This window comes from Balaenoptera acutorostrata, chromosome 18 (assembly GCF_949987535.1).
Source record: "Balaenoptera acutorostrata chromosome 18, mBalAcu1.1, whole genome shotgun sequence".
Classification (NCBI taxonomy): Eukaryota; Metazoa; Chordata; class Mammalia; order Artiodactyla; family Balaenopteridae; genus Balaenoptera; species Balaenoptera acutorostrata.
Window position 1 is genome coordinate 71,412,603 of NC_080081.1, and position 23,233 is coordinate 71,435,835.

Sequence of the window (23,233 nt, forward strand, 5' to 3'; positions counted from 1 at the left end):
TTGTTTTTAGAGCACAATATAAACTCGGGTTTGTTTGGTTTTCAACATTACCTAGAATGTTTGCTACTGAAATTGTGTTGGAGACACACACAGTATCCTGAGAACCTGAAAACCACAAGTTGCAACTTGAAAATGGGCTCCATGACCCCAGAGACTGTGGGAACTCACAGAGCCCTCGCTGTGCACGCCTGCTCCTGCCTGTGCCTGTCTGCAGGACCCCTGCAAACTAGCACGCGTGGCTGCTTGCTCATGCTCCGAGGGCACGTGCACCCAAGCGACTCAATATCCAGATCTGAAAGTTCGACATTTCCATTGCCATAAGTAAGAGAAACTCAACAGTGGAAGGTGGTATTTATTTTCTGCTTAAAATGCAGTAGAAAAAAGGCAGGCATACTCCAGATACCTGTGTGCATGTTAGAAGGACAGTCTGTCACCTGCAGCAAGTAAAGGAATTGAATTCCACTCAATTAATTTTTTAACTTATGAGTTTGTGTTTTCACTCATTCATCCATCTATTCTTCCATACTGCCCAGGATGTAAAACTATTGGAGAGGAACAGAAGGGACAGATCTGTCAAGTGACCCACCCAGAAAAGCACAGGCGTGTTTCTGACTCCATTCTGGAGCAGTGCTACTTCTTTGGTCTGGCCTCCCTGGTACCAGACTTTTGACTAAATAGTCACTGGGGTTCCATTGGATTAAGCCTAGTAGCTTTCTTATTGGTTTATCTGAAGATCTCCAAGACTGTTAAGTGAACAAAATAAGTCTTTGGATAATACATATATGATTCTATTTATGTAAGAATAATTATCTCATGGGTGTGCAATATGGGTGTATGTACATATATGTAGAAACATATGTGTGTATATTTTACACATATAAAATATGTGTATGTATATATTATATATACATAAAAAGTTATACATATATATTACATATATATAAAGTTTGGAAAATAGACACTAAACTGTTAATAGTGATTACCTCCAGGGAGGGAAGTAGAATTAGGAGTTGGGGATATAAAAGGGACTTTTGTTTGAATTTTTAAAATGAGCATTATTTGGTGTAATTAAAATATTTTAAAGAAAAAATATTTAAAGTTTATTTTTATTAGTTATTAAAATGTATTAGATAGTCTTTGATTTTACTTTGTGAGGATAACAAAAATTTACTAAAAGCGAATGAACCTATACTGCAGGATGAGACCTATATTTTCATATTTATAATTATATTCATAGCATAAAGCAAATAATGTGTAGTACATTTCTGATGTGTTTTTTCTAGTTTCTTTTTACCAAGAAATTGGTGAATTACTTAGAATTCAAGATCTAAACCAGATATGACCAAAAGAAACATCTTTGTCCTGGACTTTTTTTTCGAGCAAACTTTGAACTTTTGCTGACCTGTGGGTTCCATGCCCCATGCTGTCTTTATTAGTGAACAAAAATGGTCAGATTGGTCCTGCACAACTCTTAGGTTCTTTTTTGCCCGATAATGGTAGCCAAAGAAGAACTTTTGAGGCAAAAGAGGGTCAACTACTCTCCCCCAAACCTCACAACCAAGTCATATTGATAACCCAATGTAGGACCAAATTCTGTCAGGTACATAGACATTTATTAACAAGCAAACACCCCTCCCCCAACATAAATCGATTCATGTAACCTGTGTGCAAGCTTCAAGGAGTCCCAGCTCTTCGCTTTCCCTTTAGATGCTCAACCACAGACTTACATAAAAGATTCAAAAGAGGCTTGAGGCAAACACCCAGATTCCAAAAACAGATTGTCTCACCCTTAGAGCCTGCATCAGGCAAGCAGAATCTTCTAGAAGTCATGGCTGTGGAAGTGAACTAAAATTATCAAATTGGTCGTGCACAACTCTTAGGTTCTTTTTGGTAAATAAGGGTGGCCAAAGAAGCAAGTTTTGAGTTAAAAGAGGATCAACTACTACTCTCACTAAAACCTTATAACCAAATCATACTGATTACATGTGTAGGACTATTTAGGGATTTAGACTAGGGCATTATCACCAGAGGTGCAGGTAAAGGTCTTACTGGATTTTTACATTGAAATACTTTGAGCCAGTGTGTACTTTTGAACACCTTAAGTCCACCAAGCATGCTAGGCAATGTAACAATTTTTACCAATTTGACACTCAGAATGGTAGCTGGAGATTGTTGATGGAGAGATGGTACCAGCAGGGTTTGTAACAGCCAATTCTGAAGTTCAGGCTCCCTGTTTAGAAAGCCAGCTAGATTGTCTCAGACTTTGAATGCTTCATCAGACACTAGCAGCACCGGGGTTATAGCCTTACCTAAATAACACACATGTAACATCAACCATATATACTCAAGTGCTTTAAAGTAAATTACAGATGAGTACTGCAATTAGCTCTTCTTACAGAGGATTCCGTTTCTTGAATTGCAATTAATCAGATTCAACCCTTTAAGTGTAGTTGTATTCACCTATATTTTTAAATTCTCACTATGGAATGATAGATAACACCTATTGAATGTTTATGCCATGCTCTGTTCCCAGCATTTTACATATATTAACCCACTAATCTTCACAACACCCCTAAGAGTTGTACTATTGTTATCCATTTAACAAGGAGGAATCTCAAGTAACTTATCCATGCTCACACAGCTTGTACCTGGCAGAGTCAAGATTAGAACCCAGGCATCTGGGACATGAAGTTCAGTTTTTTCACTGCATGGAAGAGAGAAAATACTCTAGACCATGAAGCCATACTGCCCTCACCAGCTGCGAGATCCTACTTTTAATTTGCTTTGCACAAATTCTCCACACAAGGCAAATTATCTGTATGTTAAGTTAGAAAGGCTCTTCCCGTGATGTGCTGCATTCCTCTTTAGAGTCCCCATTTTCTCAGTATGTTTTCCTCTCTACAGAGCTGATGAGAAATGTTTAATCGTCAGGCCTGGCTCTGTGCAAAAAAGAAAACAAAATCCCCAAGGAGCCATATCCATTCCCTTTTGGATCAATGCAGTGCCCTTTCAAACAACACACAGCTGCCATAGACCTCCAGGGTCTGCTGTTGAAGTTTCACACCCCTTCTGTGAGGCTGGACTTTCCTTCTTGTATGTGATCATTAAAGATGTCTATGGTTGAAAAGAAGGGAATTGATGATTGAAGTATCAGTCCCTAGCTTAAGGATTACAAGACTGAGGACCAGCAGATCAGTCCTAATTATTATTGCTGTGCTTCATGTATGAACTTGCACTGTACTTACACCTGGGCATGGATATTGCTTGTGATGCTTAGCTGACTTCTTATGCCCAGGGTTTGATAAAAACGTGAAGCTTCAGATGTCGTGCCATTTGCTTTGCCATCTGGTATAATCCTTAAAAACATTCTTGTCCAAAACATGGATGGTGTTCCTTTTCAATTACTGATTTGCCCAGGCACGTGGGTATTGGGCTTTTGACCGTAAACATGGGCAGGGGTGGATTAGGCAGGTTTCTGGCATCTTCGAGTTGATGGTTGTGAGCAAAGCTGACACATACATATGGGTAGGTTATACAGTGCACAGCCCTAGGTTGACCTGGTTCTGCGGAAGACAGGTGCCAGTTTGAAAGTAAAATCCAAATCCTGAGGTCCCCACCCAGTACTCATTCCACTCCCCAATATTTTCCTTCTTTTGCCATAAATTGACTCCTTGCCTACAACTTCTCTCTCTTCTACACATATTCCTTAACCACTGACAATCTGGTGCCTATCACCAGCCTACATCAGCTTACATCAGCTTTCCTGTAACTGCATATATATTTTAAATGCCTGCATATAGAAATTCATTATATGAATGTACCTTAATTTATTTGTAAGTTCCCTATTGGTGGGCACTAGGTAGTTTGCAATCTTTGGTGATTACAAACAATGCTGAAATTAAAACTTGTATTTGTTTGTACATCTGTCTGCAAATATCTCCAGGAAAAATTGCTTAAAGTAGGATTTGCTTTGACTCATTTCCTTTGACTCTCTTAGCTATGCAGCTGCCTCTAGCACCCTTCCTTTTTTTACCCTCATCCTCCAAGTTCGAGTGTTTATGACCTCTGGCTTAAATTATTACAATAGCCTCCTAAATGGCTCAGTCTGCCTACTCTCTCCTTTATAATCCATCCTAAATATGGTTTCTAGATCTCACTGCTCAGATTATGTTACACTTATGCTCAAAAACTTCCAAAAGCTCATGATTGCTGATTGAACTTAGTATTAACTCCCCACACCCCCTCCCAGCATTCAAGACCATATACCACAGTATGGTTCCTCCTTGTTGTTGGAGTCTCACACCCCATGATTCTCCCACATGTTCCCTATGCTTCAGCAGAACCAGGTGGTTCACTGTTTCTGGAGCTTGCCTTGCTCCTGTCTCTGTGCCTTCGAGCTCATTCTTTACTGTAGGAGTGTCCTTCTCTTTTAAGTGTCCTCCCTCATCTCTGCCCATGCAAATCCTTCCCAAACTTTAATGCTACCACCCTAGTCATGTCTTCTGGATTCTCCCACCCCCATTCCCTAAACTAGATGTGACCTTTCGGCCTTGAGCCCCCAGCTGCACTCTTCCTCTCCCCTGCTGTTCTCATATCCTGTTTTGGATTGTAATCCTTCATGCCATGGTAAACCTGCTGCTGGAAGCATGTATCTGAGGTGCCTAGTAGAATGCCTTGCACATTGTAGGTGTAAAAGAGTATTCATCAGATTAGATCTTTGCAGTTGGCAAATTCTCTTACCCCAAATTGGTATCATTCTTCAGTTTGTGGGAAAGAGATCATACACCCAAAGGCATTATACATTTGCAGTGTATTCAGTCGAGAACTCAGAAACGCACTGGCAGTGAGGAAGCAGGCAGTGTAGGAGCAGCAGCACATCTCATCCGCCTTTCCTTACCGTTGGTGGTGTCCACGGCTGCCCTTGACACAGCTCACGTGGAACAGGGTTCCTCTGGATTTGGAAAGCTTCCTTCTTGCCAGCCACAGCAAACAAGGACTTGCATCCCCTATTAGGAAGAATTCACCCTAACAATCCCTGTACTTTCATTAAAGGGATGTTTACCAACATCCTGGTTCTTGACTCATGCTCATTGCCAGCAGATGACATTCTCATGGGAGGAAGTGAGGAAGGGGAGATGTTTAGGGGTGAGTGTAGAAAGCTGGACCAGATCAGGGATCCACAAACGAAGCTCCTCTCTTTCCAGTGACCCAGAAAGCCTCTTTCCCCACAAAGCCCAACCTCACATTTGACAGAACTGGAAGGACACGCAGGTAGTCTCAGCCTTGAAGAATCTGATTTTCCAACTTCAACCTTGGGCTTCTCATAATCATCTACAGTTCCTCCTTTACAGTGAGTGGCTCTATCTAGTTCGGTTGCTCATTTATTCAACAGACACCAATTGTGTATGTCCCTGCTCTTAAGGCACTCACAGACAAATGACAGATGACGGTTCCAGGATTCTTTTGTGAAAATGTGGAAGGAAAACTAAGGTTTCAGACTTACTACTCAACTCCATTCTGACCTATGCTCACCATGTATGCCCTCACGATAGAGTTCAGATGTTCAAAATCTGTTACTGTTATCCTCAGCATGCACTTTATACCCTGCATGTTATTCCCAGAATTTTTTATCTTTAGCTTTCCTTATCACAGGCAGTGGTATTTTGTTTGGCACCATCCTTTGCCAGATTAAATATTTATACTTATTTAATATTCTCTCTGTTGTTGAAAAGAACAATACAAAAGTTGAGTAATAACAACAAAGTATTTTATCATCTTAATTTAATTTTGAAATCACCTGTCAGGTCTCCAGAGCTTTACTCTGTGCTTTTCGTGTTCAAGGACACTGTTCAAGAAACAAAACTGAGACTTGAATCCAGTCTTCTGACTCTGGATCCTAGTGCAGTCTTCAAATCCTTAGCCTGATTTTAGAAGCACTCACATAGCTATTTGCAATAAATGTGCAGCCTTTCTACCTGATAAGGTTTGACTACTGTTGACTCTGCAGAATATGTAAACCTAAAAATGCACCCTGTGTTCTAATGATTTACAAAGCAGACTGGTGTTACACAGTCAGCTCTACTTGGTCGAGCAGTCTTCTCTCATCTAGAACCTGAAATGCATCCCATACCTTCTCTTGATTCACCAAGTTCATCGGTAGTATAAATACCAGCCAGTCCTGTCGCTTAGGGGGTGTAATGTCATCTGAATGTGAATAATGACCTCTGTTTTAGGATAGAAAGGTACAAGTACACCAATTTTATAATGTCCTATTTTGGTGCTTTTTCTTTTTCCATTTTCTCCTTGGAATCAGTTTTCATAATTTTAACGTGTTAAAAATTATTCCGTCATGGGTGCATGCTTGCGTGTGTGTGTGTGTGAGTGTGTGTGTGTGTGTGTTTCAGTCATGGGCATCTTCTTTTGAGTCGCATTACACAGAAAAACCTAAGCCTGGTTAAAATGCTCCCTCCTGTCCTGTGAAGTTTCAGGCCACGTTACCATGGGATTTGTTATATAACCTACACACTTGGCACTGGCATGGGGGGACCTTAGGCAAAGATCGCCCCCCCGCCTTGGTTTGTGACAGACCGGCAGCTTTTTCCTCTAGTATGTGCCATAGCTACAGAGCCAGATTTAAAGGAGAGGATTTATAGGAAATCCAGCTGTGAGTTTTCGTTTTTTTCTCTTAGAGCTGGAGGCGGGACCAAGACCAACCTCAAGCCAGGCACACCATTGATCAGGCTAGAATGATGTGGAACAGTCTCACAGACAACAGCTAAGCACAGGGGAAATATTAGCTGGCAGAGATAACGAACAGGAAACACTCAGTGACAGATGCGCCATCTGTCAGTTTCGGAGAAGCGATTTTCAAGAAAGCAGAAAATGAAATGAAGAAGAGAGTGGTTTTGTTTCAAAGGTACAGCACAGCCTAAGGACGTTTTAAACAAAGTGCGTTTGTATTCCATAGAAGAGGTTCTGGCGCTGGGTAAGACAACAGTTACTTCCTATTTGTACTGAGAGTTTTGTTATTGATACATAAAGTTTTCTTTGTGGTGTACTTGATATTTAGAAGGACAATCTTTTAACAAGAACTTGATTTAAAATTTAAAGCAGTACCTCTCATTTTAATTTTTCACTTTAAAAACATTTGAAAGTTACAGTAAGATACTTATTTACTCTTATTTAACCTCAGAGAATTGCTTTTATCTCAGTTAGACTATAGATATTGATATCAGACTTTTTTCTTATTTTTTTGAACTGTGGGCAATATTACCTGTATTTTTCCTCAAAGGCAATTTAGTGAGAAAGTACCCATCTCTCAGATTTAAGACGCTGGCAGAAAATGCTGTCTATTGGATATTTAATTCCCTGAGATCGGTTACATAAATAGCCATGAATATGACCTAAACTTCTACATGCCTTTCCTAATAATGTTATTGTGTTGACATAGTTTTTAAAGGAGGCTGCTTCTGGATCTTCTTTATAAGCTGCCATATAAAACAATTCTGCTGTGTATGTTTAATACATTTCCAAACGTATTAGTTTTAAAACAAAGTTGGACTTGTGCTGTTTGTTGTTGTATTTTACATCTAAGAGGTCTGCATTTAATGTCACATGCCATATGTTTTATTAGTCTGGGATTTGTCTGATTCTGAAGAGATCTAAAGCAGTGATTTGGAACGATAAGCTTATATGAGCAATAGCAAAAAGTTTTGAGGTGGATCACAGGAGCCCCTGTATTAGAAAAAGGCAGTTCTCTTACAATTCACACAGGCAAAAAGGGACTTATTTTGCATCTGCGTTAGCAAGCTCTCTAGTCCAAACCAGAAGTGGAAGCACTGGCTGTAAACTTGCAAAACCACTCAGTGTTATGGCCCAATATGGATGTCAAAACTTTGTAGCATGTGTGGGAAAATGGCTGCAGTCCAACGTCTGGAATCATTTATCTTCTGGGAGAGTCTAGAAGACAACTGTTTTATGCATTTTACAGAAATCCTTGCTGATTGATTTCATTTACATAGAGCAAGCGCAGTGACTGATGGTGGAGCAACTACGAGTGGGGGAGAAGTATTGATCTATTTCTGCTTTTCTTGACATCCAGGTCTCATTAGTGTTCCTGGTACCTTTGAATGAGATTGTGCCATTACGAGCAACCATATTGTTTCTACAGGGCCCTTTCCACGCATTTCATAATAAATGCCACATTGATGTCTTTTCTTATTGGGGGAGTCAGAAACTGAAAGTTGAACATTTTGTCTTACTGTATTTTCAGAAGTCTAACCTGTTTCCTATAATCTAGATTTGAAGCATGAGAGGAAGAAAATATCAGTAGGCAGAGTTCTCCGTAGGCTCACTGCAACTTATGCAGTCATTTAGAAATGTGTGCGAGATGGTCTCTCTGAAATTCTGGAACATACTCTTCCTGATGTGTAGACTCGTATCTGTGTGTGAGGGTATCAGATACGCCAGCCAGTATATTCTGCGAGAGCTGAACTCACATGTGCTGACATATGCTGACGTGTGACAGAGTAGCATCCAGACCTGTTTTTCTAATGTGGGAAAGAATATTTGCCAATTTCTGACAATACCCATGTCAGACCTGATGAAGACGTTTTGAATTTATTGCAAGGACCAAGGTAACAGTCAGAAGCCTTGGATTTCAGCCACTACCCTATGCTGCCTACCGTGGCAACCTTGAGGAAGAGAGCTAACCTTTTAATAAATCAGTTTCACTGCTTAAAAATACAGTGAATAAGTCTAGCCATCTCTTTGACTCCCAGAGACATTTCAAGTGTCAGCAAGATATTTATAATGTGTCTTGCACTGTTAGTTTTTAGTATATATGTCATTTTTGAAGTTTCCTCTGTTTCCTTGGACTGAAAAAGCTGAAAAATTCTGGGTCACTGAAAACAAGATCCTATAATCTTACACAGTAGTACTTTTGTTTGCAGCAGCCTGCTCTTGAAGGTACTTGTACTAATCTCTTTTCTCTATGTGGAATTATCCTTTGATTTTCTCATCACAATTCCTGGCATTGGGAAATACCAGGAATTCCCTCAAATAGGTTGAAGTTGTAGAAGTTGGGCTAAAATTGGTGCAATACTGCTTTGATCTAGTATGTTTAAATATATATAATTTTTTAAATTCCTGTTGTAAGGAAATGGATGATAGTGCAAATTAAGTTACCTAATATTTTCTAACATTTTATGTATACATATATACCATATTTAAATAAATACATGCTTATCTTCATATAAGGTATAGAGATATGTATATAGAGAGAGAAAGAGAGAGGAGAGAATCTTTCCAAAATATTCTAATAAAAACAACAGTATATAAAATGTTAAAAGTAAAAGATAGGAGCCATTAGTGTGTTTTCATTTTAAACCATTTTCATTTGAAGTGATAAACATGATAGCAGGTTAATATGGTGCAAACAGCATCAGAAGTCAGAAGTCAGACCTGCCAATCTCAGCGGCCAATACACCACACTCCAAACAAAACCATCCCCCTGGGCACCATTCACTGAGTTGTTGAAGCACAGCTGCCCACACTCAACTGTGTGACCTTGGGCAAGTCACTTAACCTCACTGACTCGTAGTTTTTCTGCTGCAATATGAGAATAACAATGTATAAGAAAAAAAAAAAGAATGTTTACCTTATCACATAAGGTTGTTGTGGAGGTCAAATGGCATAATATGTGTGAAAACGCTTTGAAAACTTTAAAGTCACTTGTTCGCTTCCTGGAATATTCCTTTCCTCTCTTCCTTAACAAATCCTGCTCATCCTTCAGAGGCTTCTCTTGACCCTCTTCTGATCTCCTCCCTCTTTCGAACCCCTAGAGCCCTTCATGGAGAGAACTAACCAGTGTACCATCATGTACCTCCTCCCCCTCCCGCCGATTTGACCCTGACGCTTCCACACCTCCATGCTCCACTCATTCCATTCCCGGGCTCCACTAAATACTTTCTCTACTACTTTTTATCGTTCTCTTCATCCTCCAAAGCTGCTTTAAACATTACCAGCCTTTGAAGGCTTCCCTAATATTCTTCCTCCGTAGAGTCAGGAGCGTCTTCATTCATGGTTCCCAGAGTATAAACTTCTGATGGAGTTCTTATCTTCTTTTTTTTTTTTTTCCACACACACACACTGTATTTTATTTTTACAAGAGATAGATAGACTGACACCAAGCATTGTACATGGATGACCACAACAAAAGCAACAATGATTGCAATTACCAAACATGAAACACACTTATACTATGTCATAAAATTGACATTCAGTCCAGTAATCCTCCACTGTAACAGCTCCTTTACTTTGCAGTGAAAATTGATTTGTATATTCTTTTCCTCTGAGTCCTTGTGGGATTTTTTTTTTTTAATTCAGACAGAAAGTCACAAAAATTATACTCATCCTCATCAGTTCACTCAGTCCCATGTAATTAATTTCTTTTTTTTCATCTTGATCTTTTGTTAGCACTTTTATGAGTTCATCAGTTTTTCATTAGAGTTCTGAAAATGCTTATTCATTCAGTTCAGCAGTACAGTCAGTTACCAGAAACCTGTACTTGTCAGAGTCTTTTCCATGAATTTCTTGAAGATGAAACTCTTTTATAGGAACATATTTGCAAAATCATCAGAGTACACCCAGAACTGTCTGTAAATGACAAAAGACTTAAAAATGACCATGGTTAAAGATTTGATGAAAGTTCATAATAATGCAGTTGACAAGAAAATTAGTTATTTCTGAGATATACATTTTAAAGTAATAACTAGGATTATTACTTATAACATTATACCAGAACATATAAGATTTTTAGACGTTTCCTGTAATGTCTGAAACATTTATATTAACATGTTTCCATACATATTTCCATACAAATACAAATATAAGATTTTTAGAAATTTCATGTAATGTCTGAAACATTTATATTAACATATTTCCATACATATTTCCATACAAATACAAATATAAGATTTTTAGAAATTTCATGTAATGTCTGAAACATTTATATTAACATATTTCCATACATATTTCCATACAAATACAAATATAAGATTTTTAGAAATTTCATGTAATGTCTGAAACATTTATATTAACATATCTCCATACATATTTCCATACAAATACAAATATAAGATTTTTAGAAATTTCATGTAATGTCTGAAACATTTATATTAACATATTTCCATACCTATTTCCATACAAATACAAATATAAGATTTTTAGAAATTTCATGTAATGTCTGAAACATTTATATTAACATATTTCCATACCTATTTCCATACAAATACAAATATAAGATTTTTAGAAATTTCATGTACTGTCTGAAACATTTATATTAACATATTTCCATACCTATTTCCATACAAATACAAATATAAGATTTTTAGAAATTTCATGTAATGTCTGAAACATTTATATTAACATATTTCCATACAAATAACCCAATGAAAGTTTAGTATTAGTTGTTTTGTTTGTTTTTTTATACTGCAGGTTCTTATTAGGCATCAGTTTTATACACATCAGTGTATACATGTCAATCCCAATCGCCCAATTCAGCACATCACCATCCCCACCTCATCGCAGTTTTCCCCCCTTGGTGTCCATATGTCCATTCTCTACATCTGTGTCTCAACTTCTGCCCTGCAAACTGGCTCATCTGTACCATTTTTCTACGTTCCACATACATGCATTAACATACGATATTTGTTTTTCTCTTTCTGACTTACTTCACTCTGTATGACAGTCTCTAGATCCATCCACTTCTCAACAAATGACTCAATTTCGTTCCTTTTTATGGCTGAATAATATTCCATCGTATATATGTACCACAACTTCTTTATCCATTCGTCTGTTGATGGGCATTTAGGTTGCTTCCATGACCTGGCTATTGTAAATAGTGCTGCAATGAACATTCGGGTGCACGTGTCTTTTTGAATTACGGTTTTCTCTGGGTATATGCCCAGTAGTGGGATTGCTGGGTCATATGGTAATTCTATTTTTATTTTTTTAAGGAACCTCCATATTGTTCTCCATAGTGGCTGTATCAATTTACATTCCCACCAACAGTGCAAGAGGGTTCCCTTTTCTCCACACCCTCTCCAGCATTTGTTGTTTGTAGATTTTCTGATGATGCCCATTCTAACAGGAGTGAGGTGATACCTCATTGTAGTTTTGATTTGCATTTCTCTAATAATTAGTGATGTTGAGCACCTTTTCATGTGCTTCGTGGCCGTCTGTATGTCTTCTTTGGAGAAATGTCTATTTAGGTCTTCTGCCCATTTTTGGATTGGGGTGTTTGTTTCTTTGATATTGAGCTGAATGAGCTGTTTATATATTTTGGAGATTAATCCTTTGTCCGTTGATTCATTTGCAAATATTTTCTCCCATTCTGAGGGTTGTCTTTTCGTCTTGTTTATGGTTTCCTTTGCTGTGCAAAAGCTTTGAAGTTTCATTAGGTCCCACTTGTTTATTTTTGTTTTTATTTCCATTACTCTAGGAGGTGGATCGAAAAAGATCTTGCTGTGATTTATGTCAAAGAGTGTTCTTCCTATGTTTTCCTCTAAGAGTTTTATAGTGTCCAGTCTTATATTTAGGTCTCTAATCCATTTTGAGTTTATTTTTGTGTATGGTGTTAGGGAGTATTCTAATTTCATTCTTTTACATGTGGCTGTCCAGTTTTCCCAGCACCACTTATTGAAGAGACTGTCTTTTCTCCATTGTATATCTTTGCCTCCTTTGTCATAGATTAGTTGACCATAGGTGCGTGGGTTAATCTCTGGGCTTTCTATCTTGTTCCATTGATCTATGTTTCTGTTTTTGTGCCAGTACCATATTGTCTTGATTACTGTAGCTTTGTAGTATAGTCTGAAGTCAGGGAGTCTGATTCCTCCAGCTCCATTTTTTTGCCTCAAGACTGCTTTGGCTATTCGGGGTCTTTTGTGTCTCCATACAAATTTTAAGATGATTTGTTCTAGCTCCGTAAAAAATGCCATTGGTAATTTGATAGGGATTGCATTGAATCTGTAGATTGCTTTGGGTAGTATACTCATTTTCACAATGTTGATTCTTCCAATCCAAGAACATGGTATATCTCTCCATCTGTTGGTATCATCTTTAATTTCTTTCATCAGTGCCTTATAGTTTTCTGCATACAGGTCTTTTGTCTCCCTAGGTAGGTTTATTCCTAGGTATTTTATTCTTTTTGTTGCAATGGTAAATGGGAGTGTTTCCATAATTTCTCTTTCAGATTTTTCATCATTAGTGTATAGGAATGCAAGAGATTTCTGTGCATTAATTTTGTAACCTGCAACTTTACCATATTCATTAATTAGCTCTAGCAGTTTTCTGGTGGCAGTTTTAGGATTCTCTATGTATAGTATCATGTCATCCGCAAACAGTGACAGTTTTACTTCTTCTTTTCCAATTTGTATTCCTTTTATTTCTTTTTCTTCTCTGATTGCCGTGGCTAGGACTTCCAGAACTATGTTGAATAATAGTGGTGAGAGTGGACATCCTTGTCTCGTTCCTGATCTTAGAGGAAATGCTTTCAGTTTTTCACCATTGAGAATGATGTTTGCTGTGGGTTTGTCATATATGGCCTTTATTATGTTGAGGTAGGTTCCCTCTATGCCCACTTTCTGGAGAGTTTTTATCATAAATGGGTGTTGAATTTTGTCAAAAGCTTTTTCTGCATCTATTGAGATGATCATATGGTTTTTATTCTTCAATTTGTTAATATGGTGTATCACATTGATTGATTTGCGTATATTGAAGAATCCTTGCATCCCTGGGATAAATCCCACTTGATCGTGGTGTATGATTCTTTTAATGTGTTGTTGGATTCTGTTTGCTAGTATTTTGTTGAGGATTTTTGCATCTATATTCATCAGTGATATTGGTCTGTAATTTTCTTTTTTTGTAGTGTCTTTGTCTGGTTTTGGTATCAGGGTGATGGTGGCCTCATAGAATGAGTTTGGGAGAGTTCCTTCCTCTGCAATTTTTTGGAAGAGTTTGAGAAGGATGGGTGTTAGCTCTTCTCTAAATGTTTGATAGAATTCACCTGTGAAGCCATCTGGTCCTGGACTTTTGTTTGTTGGAAGATTTTTAATCACAGTTTCAATTTCATTACTTGTGATTGGTCTGTTGATATTTTCTGTTTCTTCCTGGTTCAGTCTTGGAAGGTTATACCTTTCTAAGAATTTGTCCATTTCTTCCAGGTTGTCCATTTTATTGGCATAAAGTTGCTTGTAGTAGTCTCTTAGGATGTTTTGTATTTCTGCGGTGTCTGTTGTAACTTCTCCTTTTTCATTTCTGATTTTATTGATTTGAGTCCTCTCCCTCTTTTTCTTGATGAGTCTGGCTAATGGCTTATCAATTTTGTTTATCTTCTCAAAGAACCAACTTTTAGTTTTATTGATCTTTGCTATTGTTTTCTTTGTTTCTATTTCATTTATTTCTGCTCTGATCTTTATGATTTCTTTCCTTCTGCTAACTTTGGGTTTTGTTTGTTCTTCTTTCTCTAGTTTCTTTAGGTGTAAAGTTAGATTGTTTACTTGAGATTTTTCTTGTTTCTTTAGGTAGGCTTGTATAGCTATAAACTTCCCTCTTAGAACCGCTTTTGCTGCATCCCATAGGTTTTGGGTCGTCGTGTTTTCATTGTCATTTGTCTCTAGGTATTTTTTTATTTCCTGTTTGATTTCTTCAGTGATCTCTTGGTTATTTAGTAACGTATTGTTTAGCCTCCATGTGTTTGTCTTTTTTACGTTTTTTTCCCTGTAATTCATTTCTAATCTCATAGCGTTGTGGTCAGAAAAGATGCTTGATATGATTTCAATTTTCTTAAATTTACTGAGGCTTGATTTGTGACCCAAGATGTGATCTATCCTGGAGAATGTTCCGTGTGCACTTGAGAAGAACGTGTAATCTGCCGTTTTTGGATGGAATGTCCTATATATATCAATTAAATCTATCTGGTCTATTGTGTCATTTAAAGCTTCTGTTTCCTTATTTATTTTCATTTTGGATGATCTGTCCATTGGTGTAAGTGAGGTGTTAAAGTCCCCCACTATTATTGTGTTACTGTCGATTTCCTCTTTTATAGCTGTTAGCAGTTGCCTTATGTATTGAGGTGCTCCTATGTTGGGTGCATATATATTTATAATTGTTATATCTTCTTCTTGGATTGATCCCTGGATCATTATGTAGTGTCCTTCCTTGTCTCTTGTAACATTCTTTATTTTAAAGTCTATTTTATCTGATATGAGTATAGCTACTCCAGCTTTCTTTTGATTTCCATTTGCATGGAATATCTTTTTCCATCCCCTCACTTTCAGTCTGTACGTGTCCCTAGGTCTGAAGTGGGTCTCTTGTAGACAGCATATATATGGGTCTTGTTTTTGTATCCATTCAGCCAGTCTATGTCTTTTGGTTGGGGCATTTAATCCATTCACGTTTAAGGTAATTATCGATATGTATGTTCCTATGACCATTTTCTTAATTGTTTTGGGTTTGTTTTTGTAGGTCCTTTTCTTCTCTTGTGTTTCCCACTTAGAGAAGTTCCTTTAGCATTTGTTGTAGAGCTGGTTTGGTGGTGCTGAATTCTCTTAGCTTTTGCTTGTCTGTAAAGCTTTTGATTTCTCCATCAAATCTAAATGAGATCCTTGCTGGGTAGAGTAATCTTGGTTGTAGGTTCTTCCCTTTCATCACTTTAAGTATTTCATGCCACTCCCTTCTGGCTTGCAGAGTTTCTGCTGAGAAATCAGCTGTTAACCTTATGGGGGTTCCCTTGTATGTTATTTGTCGTTTTTCCCTTGCTGCTTTCAATAATTTTTCTTTGTCTTTAATTTTTGCCACTTTGATTACTATGTGTCTCGGCGTGTTTCTCCTTGGGTTTATTCTGTATGGGACTCTCTGCGCTTCCTGGACTTGGGTAGCTATTTCCTTTCCCATGTTAGGGAAGTTTTCGATTATAATCTCTTCAAATATTTTCTCTGGTCCTTTCTCTCTCTCTTCTCCTTCTGGGACCCCTATAATGCGAATGTTGTTGCGTTTAATGTTGTCCCAGAGGTCTCTTAGGCTGTCTTCATTTCTTTTTATTCTTTTTTCTTTAGTCTGTTCCGCAGCAGTGAATTCCACCATTCTGTCTTCCAGGTCACTTATCCGTTCTTCTGCCTCAGTTATTCTGCTATTGATTCCTTCTAGTGTAGTTTTCATTTCAGTTATTGTATTGGTCATCTCTGTTTGTTTGTTCTTTAATTCTTCTAGGTCTTTGTTAATCATTTCTTGCATCTTCTCAATCTTTGCCTCCATTCTTATTCCGAGGTCCTGGATCATCTTCACTATCATTATTCTGAATTCTTTTTCTGGAAGGTTGCCTATCTCCACTTCATTTAGTTGTTTTTCTGGGGTTTTTTCTTGTTCCTTCATCTGGTACATAGCCCTCTGCCTTTTCATCTTCTCTGTCTTTCTGTAACTGTGGTTTTTGGTCCACAGGCTGCAGGATTGTAGTTTTTCTTGCTTCTGTTGTCTGCCCTCTGGTGGTTGAGGCTATCTAAGAGGCTTGATGGGAGGCTCTGGTGGTGGGTAGAGCTGACTGTTGCTGTGGCGGTCAGAGCTCAGTAAAACCTTAATCCACTTGACTGTTGATGGGTGGGGCTGGGTTCCCTCCCTGTTGCTGTGGCGATCAGAGCCCAGTAAAACCTTAATCCACTTGACTGTTGATGGGTGGGGCTGGGTTCCCTCCCTGTTGGTTGTTTTGCCTGAGGCAACCCAACACTGGAGCCTACCCGTGCTCTTTGGTGGGGTTAATGGCAGACTCTGGGAGGGCTCACGCCAAGGAGAACTTCCCAGGACCTCTGCTGCCAGTGTCCTTATCCCCACGGTGAAACAGAGCCACCACTCGCCTCTGCAGGAGACCCCCCAACACCAGCAGGTACGTCTGGTTCAGTCTCCCCCAGGGTCACTGCTCCTTCCCCTGGGTCCCGATGCACACATTACTTTGTGTGTGCCCTCCAAGAGTGGGGTCTCTGTTTCCCCCAGTCCTGTCACAGTCCTGCAATCAATTCCCACTAGACTTCAAAGTCTGATTCTCTAGGAATTCCTCCTCCCTTTGCCGGACCCCCAGGTTGGGAAGCCTGAGGTGGGGCTCAGAACCTTCACTCCAGTGGGTGGACTTCTGTGGTATAAGTGTTCGCCAGTCTGTGAGTCACCCACCCAGCAGTTATGGGATTTGATTTTACTCTGATTGCGCCCCTCCTACCGTCTCACTGTGGCTTCTCCTCTGTCCTTGGACGTGGGGTGTCCTCCTTGGTGAAGTCCAGGGTCTTCCTGTCAATGATTGTCCAGCAGCCAGTTGTGATTCTGGTGCTCTCGCAAGAGGGAGTGAGAGCACGTCCTTCTACTCCGCCATCTTGGTTAATCGAGAGTTCTTATCTTCTACTTCATTCTTTATTTACATATCTCTCTCCCTTTGTAGGCTCCTCAAAGGCAGGGAAAACTCCATGTTTCTTTGATTCCCTGGTGGTTACCATAGTTTCTCATAAGTGGTTGGTGTTCAAGTAATGTCTGTTGAATGAATGAACAACATTATACAGAATATACAAGTGTAAACAGAATACAGTCTTTCTGTATCTTTCTGAAAATATTATCTAGTTGGTGGTATATTATAATCACACACCTTTTGGGACAGAGTCTGGGTACCCATGTGTGTGTCTGGAATAATTTGACCATTATAGTGTAGTAGCACATAGACTGTTTTAGGCTGGAAAAGCTATGTATGCCATCACCAGTAGACAAATGGTTAACCTGCTGGTCCTATCTGAGCCCTACTAATTACACTTAGCTAGCTAAAAATTAAAACTGTCAATCAACTGTCTCTGTGTGGAGAGAGCCTTGATTTATCTGTGGCTAGATATGTTTTAAAAAGAAAATGTAGCCATCTTTTTGAAAAAGCAGTTTGGCCGCATTTATCAAGACCCTCTCATCCAGTAAATCCGCTTCTAGGAAATTATCCTAAGGAAGTGGTTTAAAAAAAAAAAAAAAGTAGATAAAGCTCTCTGAACAAAGATAGTTAACATGATATTATTCATAAATAATATGAAAAATGGCAAATAAGACACTGGCATTGTTTTAATAATCATAATAAAGTTTTTAATAATCAGGGGGTTGCCTGATCAATTATATATAATTGTATTGACCTCAGTGCTGCCCTTTTTAGATTCTTTGCAAAGAACCAGGGTATACTTGAAGCAGTCAAGTTTCAACTTCTTACCAGGCTTCCAATTTTACCATTCTTCCTTTTTTTAATTTAGAAAATGTTGAAAATAAGGTAACCTTTGAGGCCAAAGTTTTAAAACTCTCTAAGGAGACAATAATCTTAGCATTCGGAGAGGCCTAAAAAGCCTGTCTTATCCATTTTTATTAAGAAAATAGACTGTGACTAAGAGAGATGGAAATTCTAATGGTTTAAGTTTTTCTTCAACTGAGGTTAAAAACTGTTAAAAAGGGAAAACTTGAGTCTACGTGTTAAATGACTCTGAGGAAAACTATGTAAATTGTGGAAGCTTTTTATAATTCCTCATTTAATCTCCTTTTACATGGAATAACTGGCAGAAGTAAAGCCATTTTATCATAATAGTTTCTGCAAGTTATATCAGGATAAACCACAGGAATACTGGAAATAATCTCCTATCAAATCAGGGTCGTGTAGTCAGTTGAACACTGAGCTGAATTAGAAGCACCACTCTCTGTTTTACAGCCTCACCAATAAATTGGTCAGGGGGCCTCACTGCTGAGGTCTACTGTCCATCGCTTGCCTCTGTGTTCAAGAGGAAGGGTTTTCTTTTTTCATTTCTTGGGATAATCCTTGAAATGCATCCCCACTAATAATGCCACTCCCTGGTAAAGAAGCCAGAGCAAAGGACTGCTGGGGGGCGGAACATTTCCTTAGTGGGCCTGGCCATCTTGTCTTAAAAGGGCAGAGGAGCATGTGACTTCTTTAAAGACATTTCTAAATGGTCCTATTGGGCATACTGCCCAATAAGTAAGGCAAGTCCCTGCTTCAGAGAGCTCACTGTATAAATGGTGAAGGAATGCCAACTTCAGAAATGAATACAAACACAGTAATAAGTAGGCAAATAAATCCCCACACAGGCTGCAACCAAGCCCAGGAGTAATGTCAGAGTGTCAGGTTGGGGGTGGAGGGAGCCGAGGAAAGTGAAGTCCTGGGGGGTTTACCTTACAGGAAATCTAGATCTTCCTAATCAGGAAAGCTCCTTGAAGTGGCCTCCTTCCTAGTCAAGCTGTGAAAGAGTGAGGAGAAGCACCTTCCCGGGGCTGGCGTGGTAGTTTATGCCTTGGGAGTGGCTTCTACACACAGGGGTGAAGGTGGTGGGTTTTGTAGCCTGAGCTGAGCCGAGCTGGTTGTCTGAGCTAGAGGTGAATGAGCGAGCCAGCTGCTGAAATCCCCAGCCCAGGGAGCTCTGACAGGATGCCAAGGAAGGGCCTGAGTGCAGCCAGCAAGCCAGAGGGGAGGGAGTTCAAGGCGGGAGTACCCTTCCCCTTCAGCCTCTGCAGAGGGGCCTCCAGGAGACCCGTTACTAGTTCTCTACTCCCCACAAGAGAACAATGATTTAGACCAATCTCCTGAGAACTACTGTTCTTTCCACATGTGCTTATTATCCTGCATACTGGACCGTTTGTACTGGGCCTGGCCAGGGAGCAGCTATATACATTACGGACAGGCCTGGGGAGGAGAAACCCAGCAAGCAGCTGAGATACCCTTGAATTAACCATAAATTACTCCACGAACAGAAGTAACCCTTATGTAACATGGAGGCATTCTGACTGGTTTTCTTTGGGCCTTGCAAATACTTGAATAAAACCACAAAATGGTTAAACAACAATAGTGGGTACTCAGTTTAAATAAAAGCAGTTTATTTTTAGCTGAGGATCAAACTCCAAATTAAGTGACCTCTCTGTGCCAGGCATTACAGCAGAGAGAAATAAGATATCCATAGCTTTAGAGTTTACTGTTAAAGTTTCCTACTTCATGCTGGTTTAAGCTATAATTTTCTTTTTCTTTTCAGTCTCCCTGACATCCACTGATTTGGTATTGGTGTATTACTTCTGTAAAGGATCTAAATGCCTATCTTACTACAATTCTCTTGTCTCAAAATCCACAGCTAGTGACATTGTGTATTTCATTTCAACAAACATTTATTGATCATCTACTACATGTGAGAAACTTATGAAAAGAAGACAGGCCTATAATGCCTGTTCGAGGATGTTATAGTCCCATCTTGGGGGCAGATAATGGACACAATTGGAGGGAGAATGACTTTTATACTAATTAGAGGCATAAGGCAATGCACTATGGAGCACACGTTTAAATCTAATTGGAAGAATGGGAAAGCTTCATGGACAATATGGCATTTGAGCGTGGCCTGGAAACACCAATAGATGTTAGTTGAGGGCAAAGTAGGAAACAGATATTCAGAGACAAAAGGATATATGTCAGAAAACACGAAGACTTTAAAGTGTTGTATGTGTTCAAGAATGAATGCAGGGTCCCCCAGTGTGCCCAGCATGACTAGACTTCAGGGTGTATGGGGAGACAGCTGCATCGGGAAATGGGGCTGGAAAGGCAGATTGGGGCTAGATCTTTGAAGGCTTTTAGATATTATTTCATAAATCATGCATGGTTATTAACAATTTATGAGGAGACTGGTGATTTTTAACTCGTAGCTTAAGAGGAATGTTCTGGTAAAAGGGTAGATTGGAGAGGCAGCAATGATACCATGTATAGGTCCATCCACAACCCATATCCCTCCATTCAGTCAACAAATATTAATTGGGTACCTATTGTACGGCAGGCCCAACTTTAGGCTATGGGTATACATCAATAAGCAAACAGGAAAACAAAGTTTCTTGACCTCATGGAGTTTATGTTCTAGTGGGGAAGACATACAGTGAACAACATAAACAAACAATGTTTATTTTAGTGTCAACTGATAAGGAGAATGAATACAACAGGGCAAGGCAGTATGAATGTGAACAAAAAGGGCTAAGTTTTGTGAAAAGGTGGCTGTGAAGGCCTCTTGAAGAAGTGACTTGAATGAAGACACAAAGGAAGGAGAGTGAAAGAGGGCATCTGTGGATTCTGAGGCAAGAGCATGTCAAATGGAGGAAACAAAAAAAGGCAGAGGCTCTGGTGCAGATGAGCCTGGGGTGCTTAAGAGGTGACTGTCTAGTTGAACCAGTGTTGGGCAGAAGAAGGAGGGTAAAGGGGAGATATTTCAACAAAAGCATCCTTCTGTGACTGGTGGGTTTGATTAATAAGGAAGAGGTCAAAGACAACTTGGGGGAGGGGGAGCGTGGGTGTACACCAAATGACTCAGGTCCAAATATTTGGTGTTAAGACAGCTTTGTAGGATGGTCTTGATGACCTCATCAAAGGAGGAGGTAAAATCAGCCAAGAGTGAGTAAATAGCATGGAATGAGGGCTGGGAACTGGTAACCAGTGGCAAAGTTTTGGACTAGCTGCTGAAAGGAATAGGAAAAGAACCTTACTGGGTGTGAATAAAAGGATTGATGAACAGTGTTTTTAGCTTAACTGTGGCTTGTTTGTCTGTTTGGCAAACATGTATTAGCACTTACTGTGTGAGTAGCGCTGTATTGAACGCTGAACATACGGAAGAGGAATGTGCTCACTGACAGAGAGGAAAGAGAATATTTCTAAATATATAAAATTTGTTCCTTTATCAGATTGGAGAGAATGAGATAGCATAATATTTAACTTCTCTCAACAAGCCCACTCACGATACAAACAAATTCTATTGGGCTGATTCTTAAGAGGTCCATATTAAAAAAAAAACAACAAAAAAACAAAAAAACTTTCTCTCCCCTCTTCTATAGAGTTGATTCAATTAGACCCAAATAGCTGTATTTTTCAATAATTAGCCCTGCCTAAATCTGTCTGTAAAACTGAGTTTCCAACCAATGTGCTTTGAGGTGCATCTCATGGGATGTGGGTATGCTCTGAATGGGTTTAGGTCCGCTGAAGATACTAATCCCCTCAGCCCTTGGGCTGGCTGAGCAGGGCCTGTGGTAGCCAAAGGCCCCATCTGATAACCTTGGGCCTCCAGCAGCCTGGTCGTTTATCCCAGCGTGTGGTACAAATGCAGCATGGGCCATGTTGTACAAAAAAGGTTGGGAAGCATGCAATCAATATGCCTGCTCTATACTCACGTTCCCTAGCACAGTGGCCACAAACTCTTTTGAATGTATACGCCTATCAATAACAAGATTTTGCACAGTACTTCCAATATAGCTATCTGTATTTTCTGTATTTTGGGTGTTTTTTTTTGTTTTTCTTTTTTTTTGGCCGCACGGCTCGGCTTGCCGGATCTTCGTTCCCTGACCGGGAATTGAACTCAGAGCCATGGCGGTGAAAGCACGGAGTCCTAACCACTGGACCGCCAGGGAGCTCCCTGTATTTTGTAAGTTATATACATGTTCCACCATCACTAACTATCTCAAGTCATAAAGGCCAAAGTTCATCAACAGTTACATACATCTTCATTTCAAACAATCTTCCAGACAATTCTAATCATTCCAGCTGACTTCTCGTCTGGTCTGAACATATTTTCATTGTCTTTACCTTGTAGATGTGACTGCTATAGCCCTAGTACTATAGTAGGGAAATTTCCCTAGTAGGGAAATTAATGTCATCTTCTCTTCATGTTTTCTCTGCAAGAGTCTTTTTAAGTCACTTCTCCATTTTGTGAGGGTTAGTTTGGTTAAAAGTAAGCAATGTATTCCACATATTTTCTCAATCGGGTACATGTGTGCTGCAGTACAGCATGACACATGGCAATACTGAAAATGTGCATGTACCTATAATGACCAGTGTCCCGCCATATACTCTATGACCCCCCATCCTCCCTCAGAAACCACCAGCAGGCTTGCAGCATAAGTGAGGGCACTTTGTATCAAATCCTGATATTGCATCCTGGCATAACAATTTATTTCTTAAAATATCTAAAAATACTTAAATAAAATATTTTAAAATAAACACAAATCGAAATTTCTAATATATTCATCTGCCTCCTGCTTTGGAGTCCATTTCCCTTGTGCCCTATAAATATTCATCACCCCTCTCCTTAGCCTAATGACAGAAGCTATTAGTTATTATGTGCTTCTCATCTGCCAACCACAGTATAGATATCAT

General features: G+C 39.2%; 1 protein-coding gene across 7 annotated transcripts in view; it reads left to right on the forward strand.

Moving 5' to 3' along the window:
• STARD13 (StAR related lipid transfer domain containing 13) overlaps nucleotides 1–23,233 on the forward strand; it is a 389,825-nt gene that overhangs the window by 269,061 nt on the left and 97,531 nt on the right. Inside the window, exon 1 of one of the 7 annotated variants that reach the window (XM_057533177.1) lies at nucleotides 6,695–6,985. The exons of 5 other annotated variants lie outside the window; for them this stretch is intronic. The gene's annotated coding sequence lies outside the window, so the exon portion shown is untranslated. Of the gene's footprint in view, nucleotides 1–6,694; nucleotides 6,986–23,233 lie in introns of those variants that run through there. One more of the 7 variants, XM_057533179.1, reaches the window with a different exon arrangement.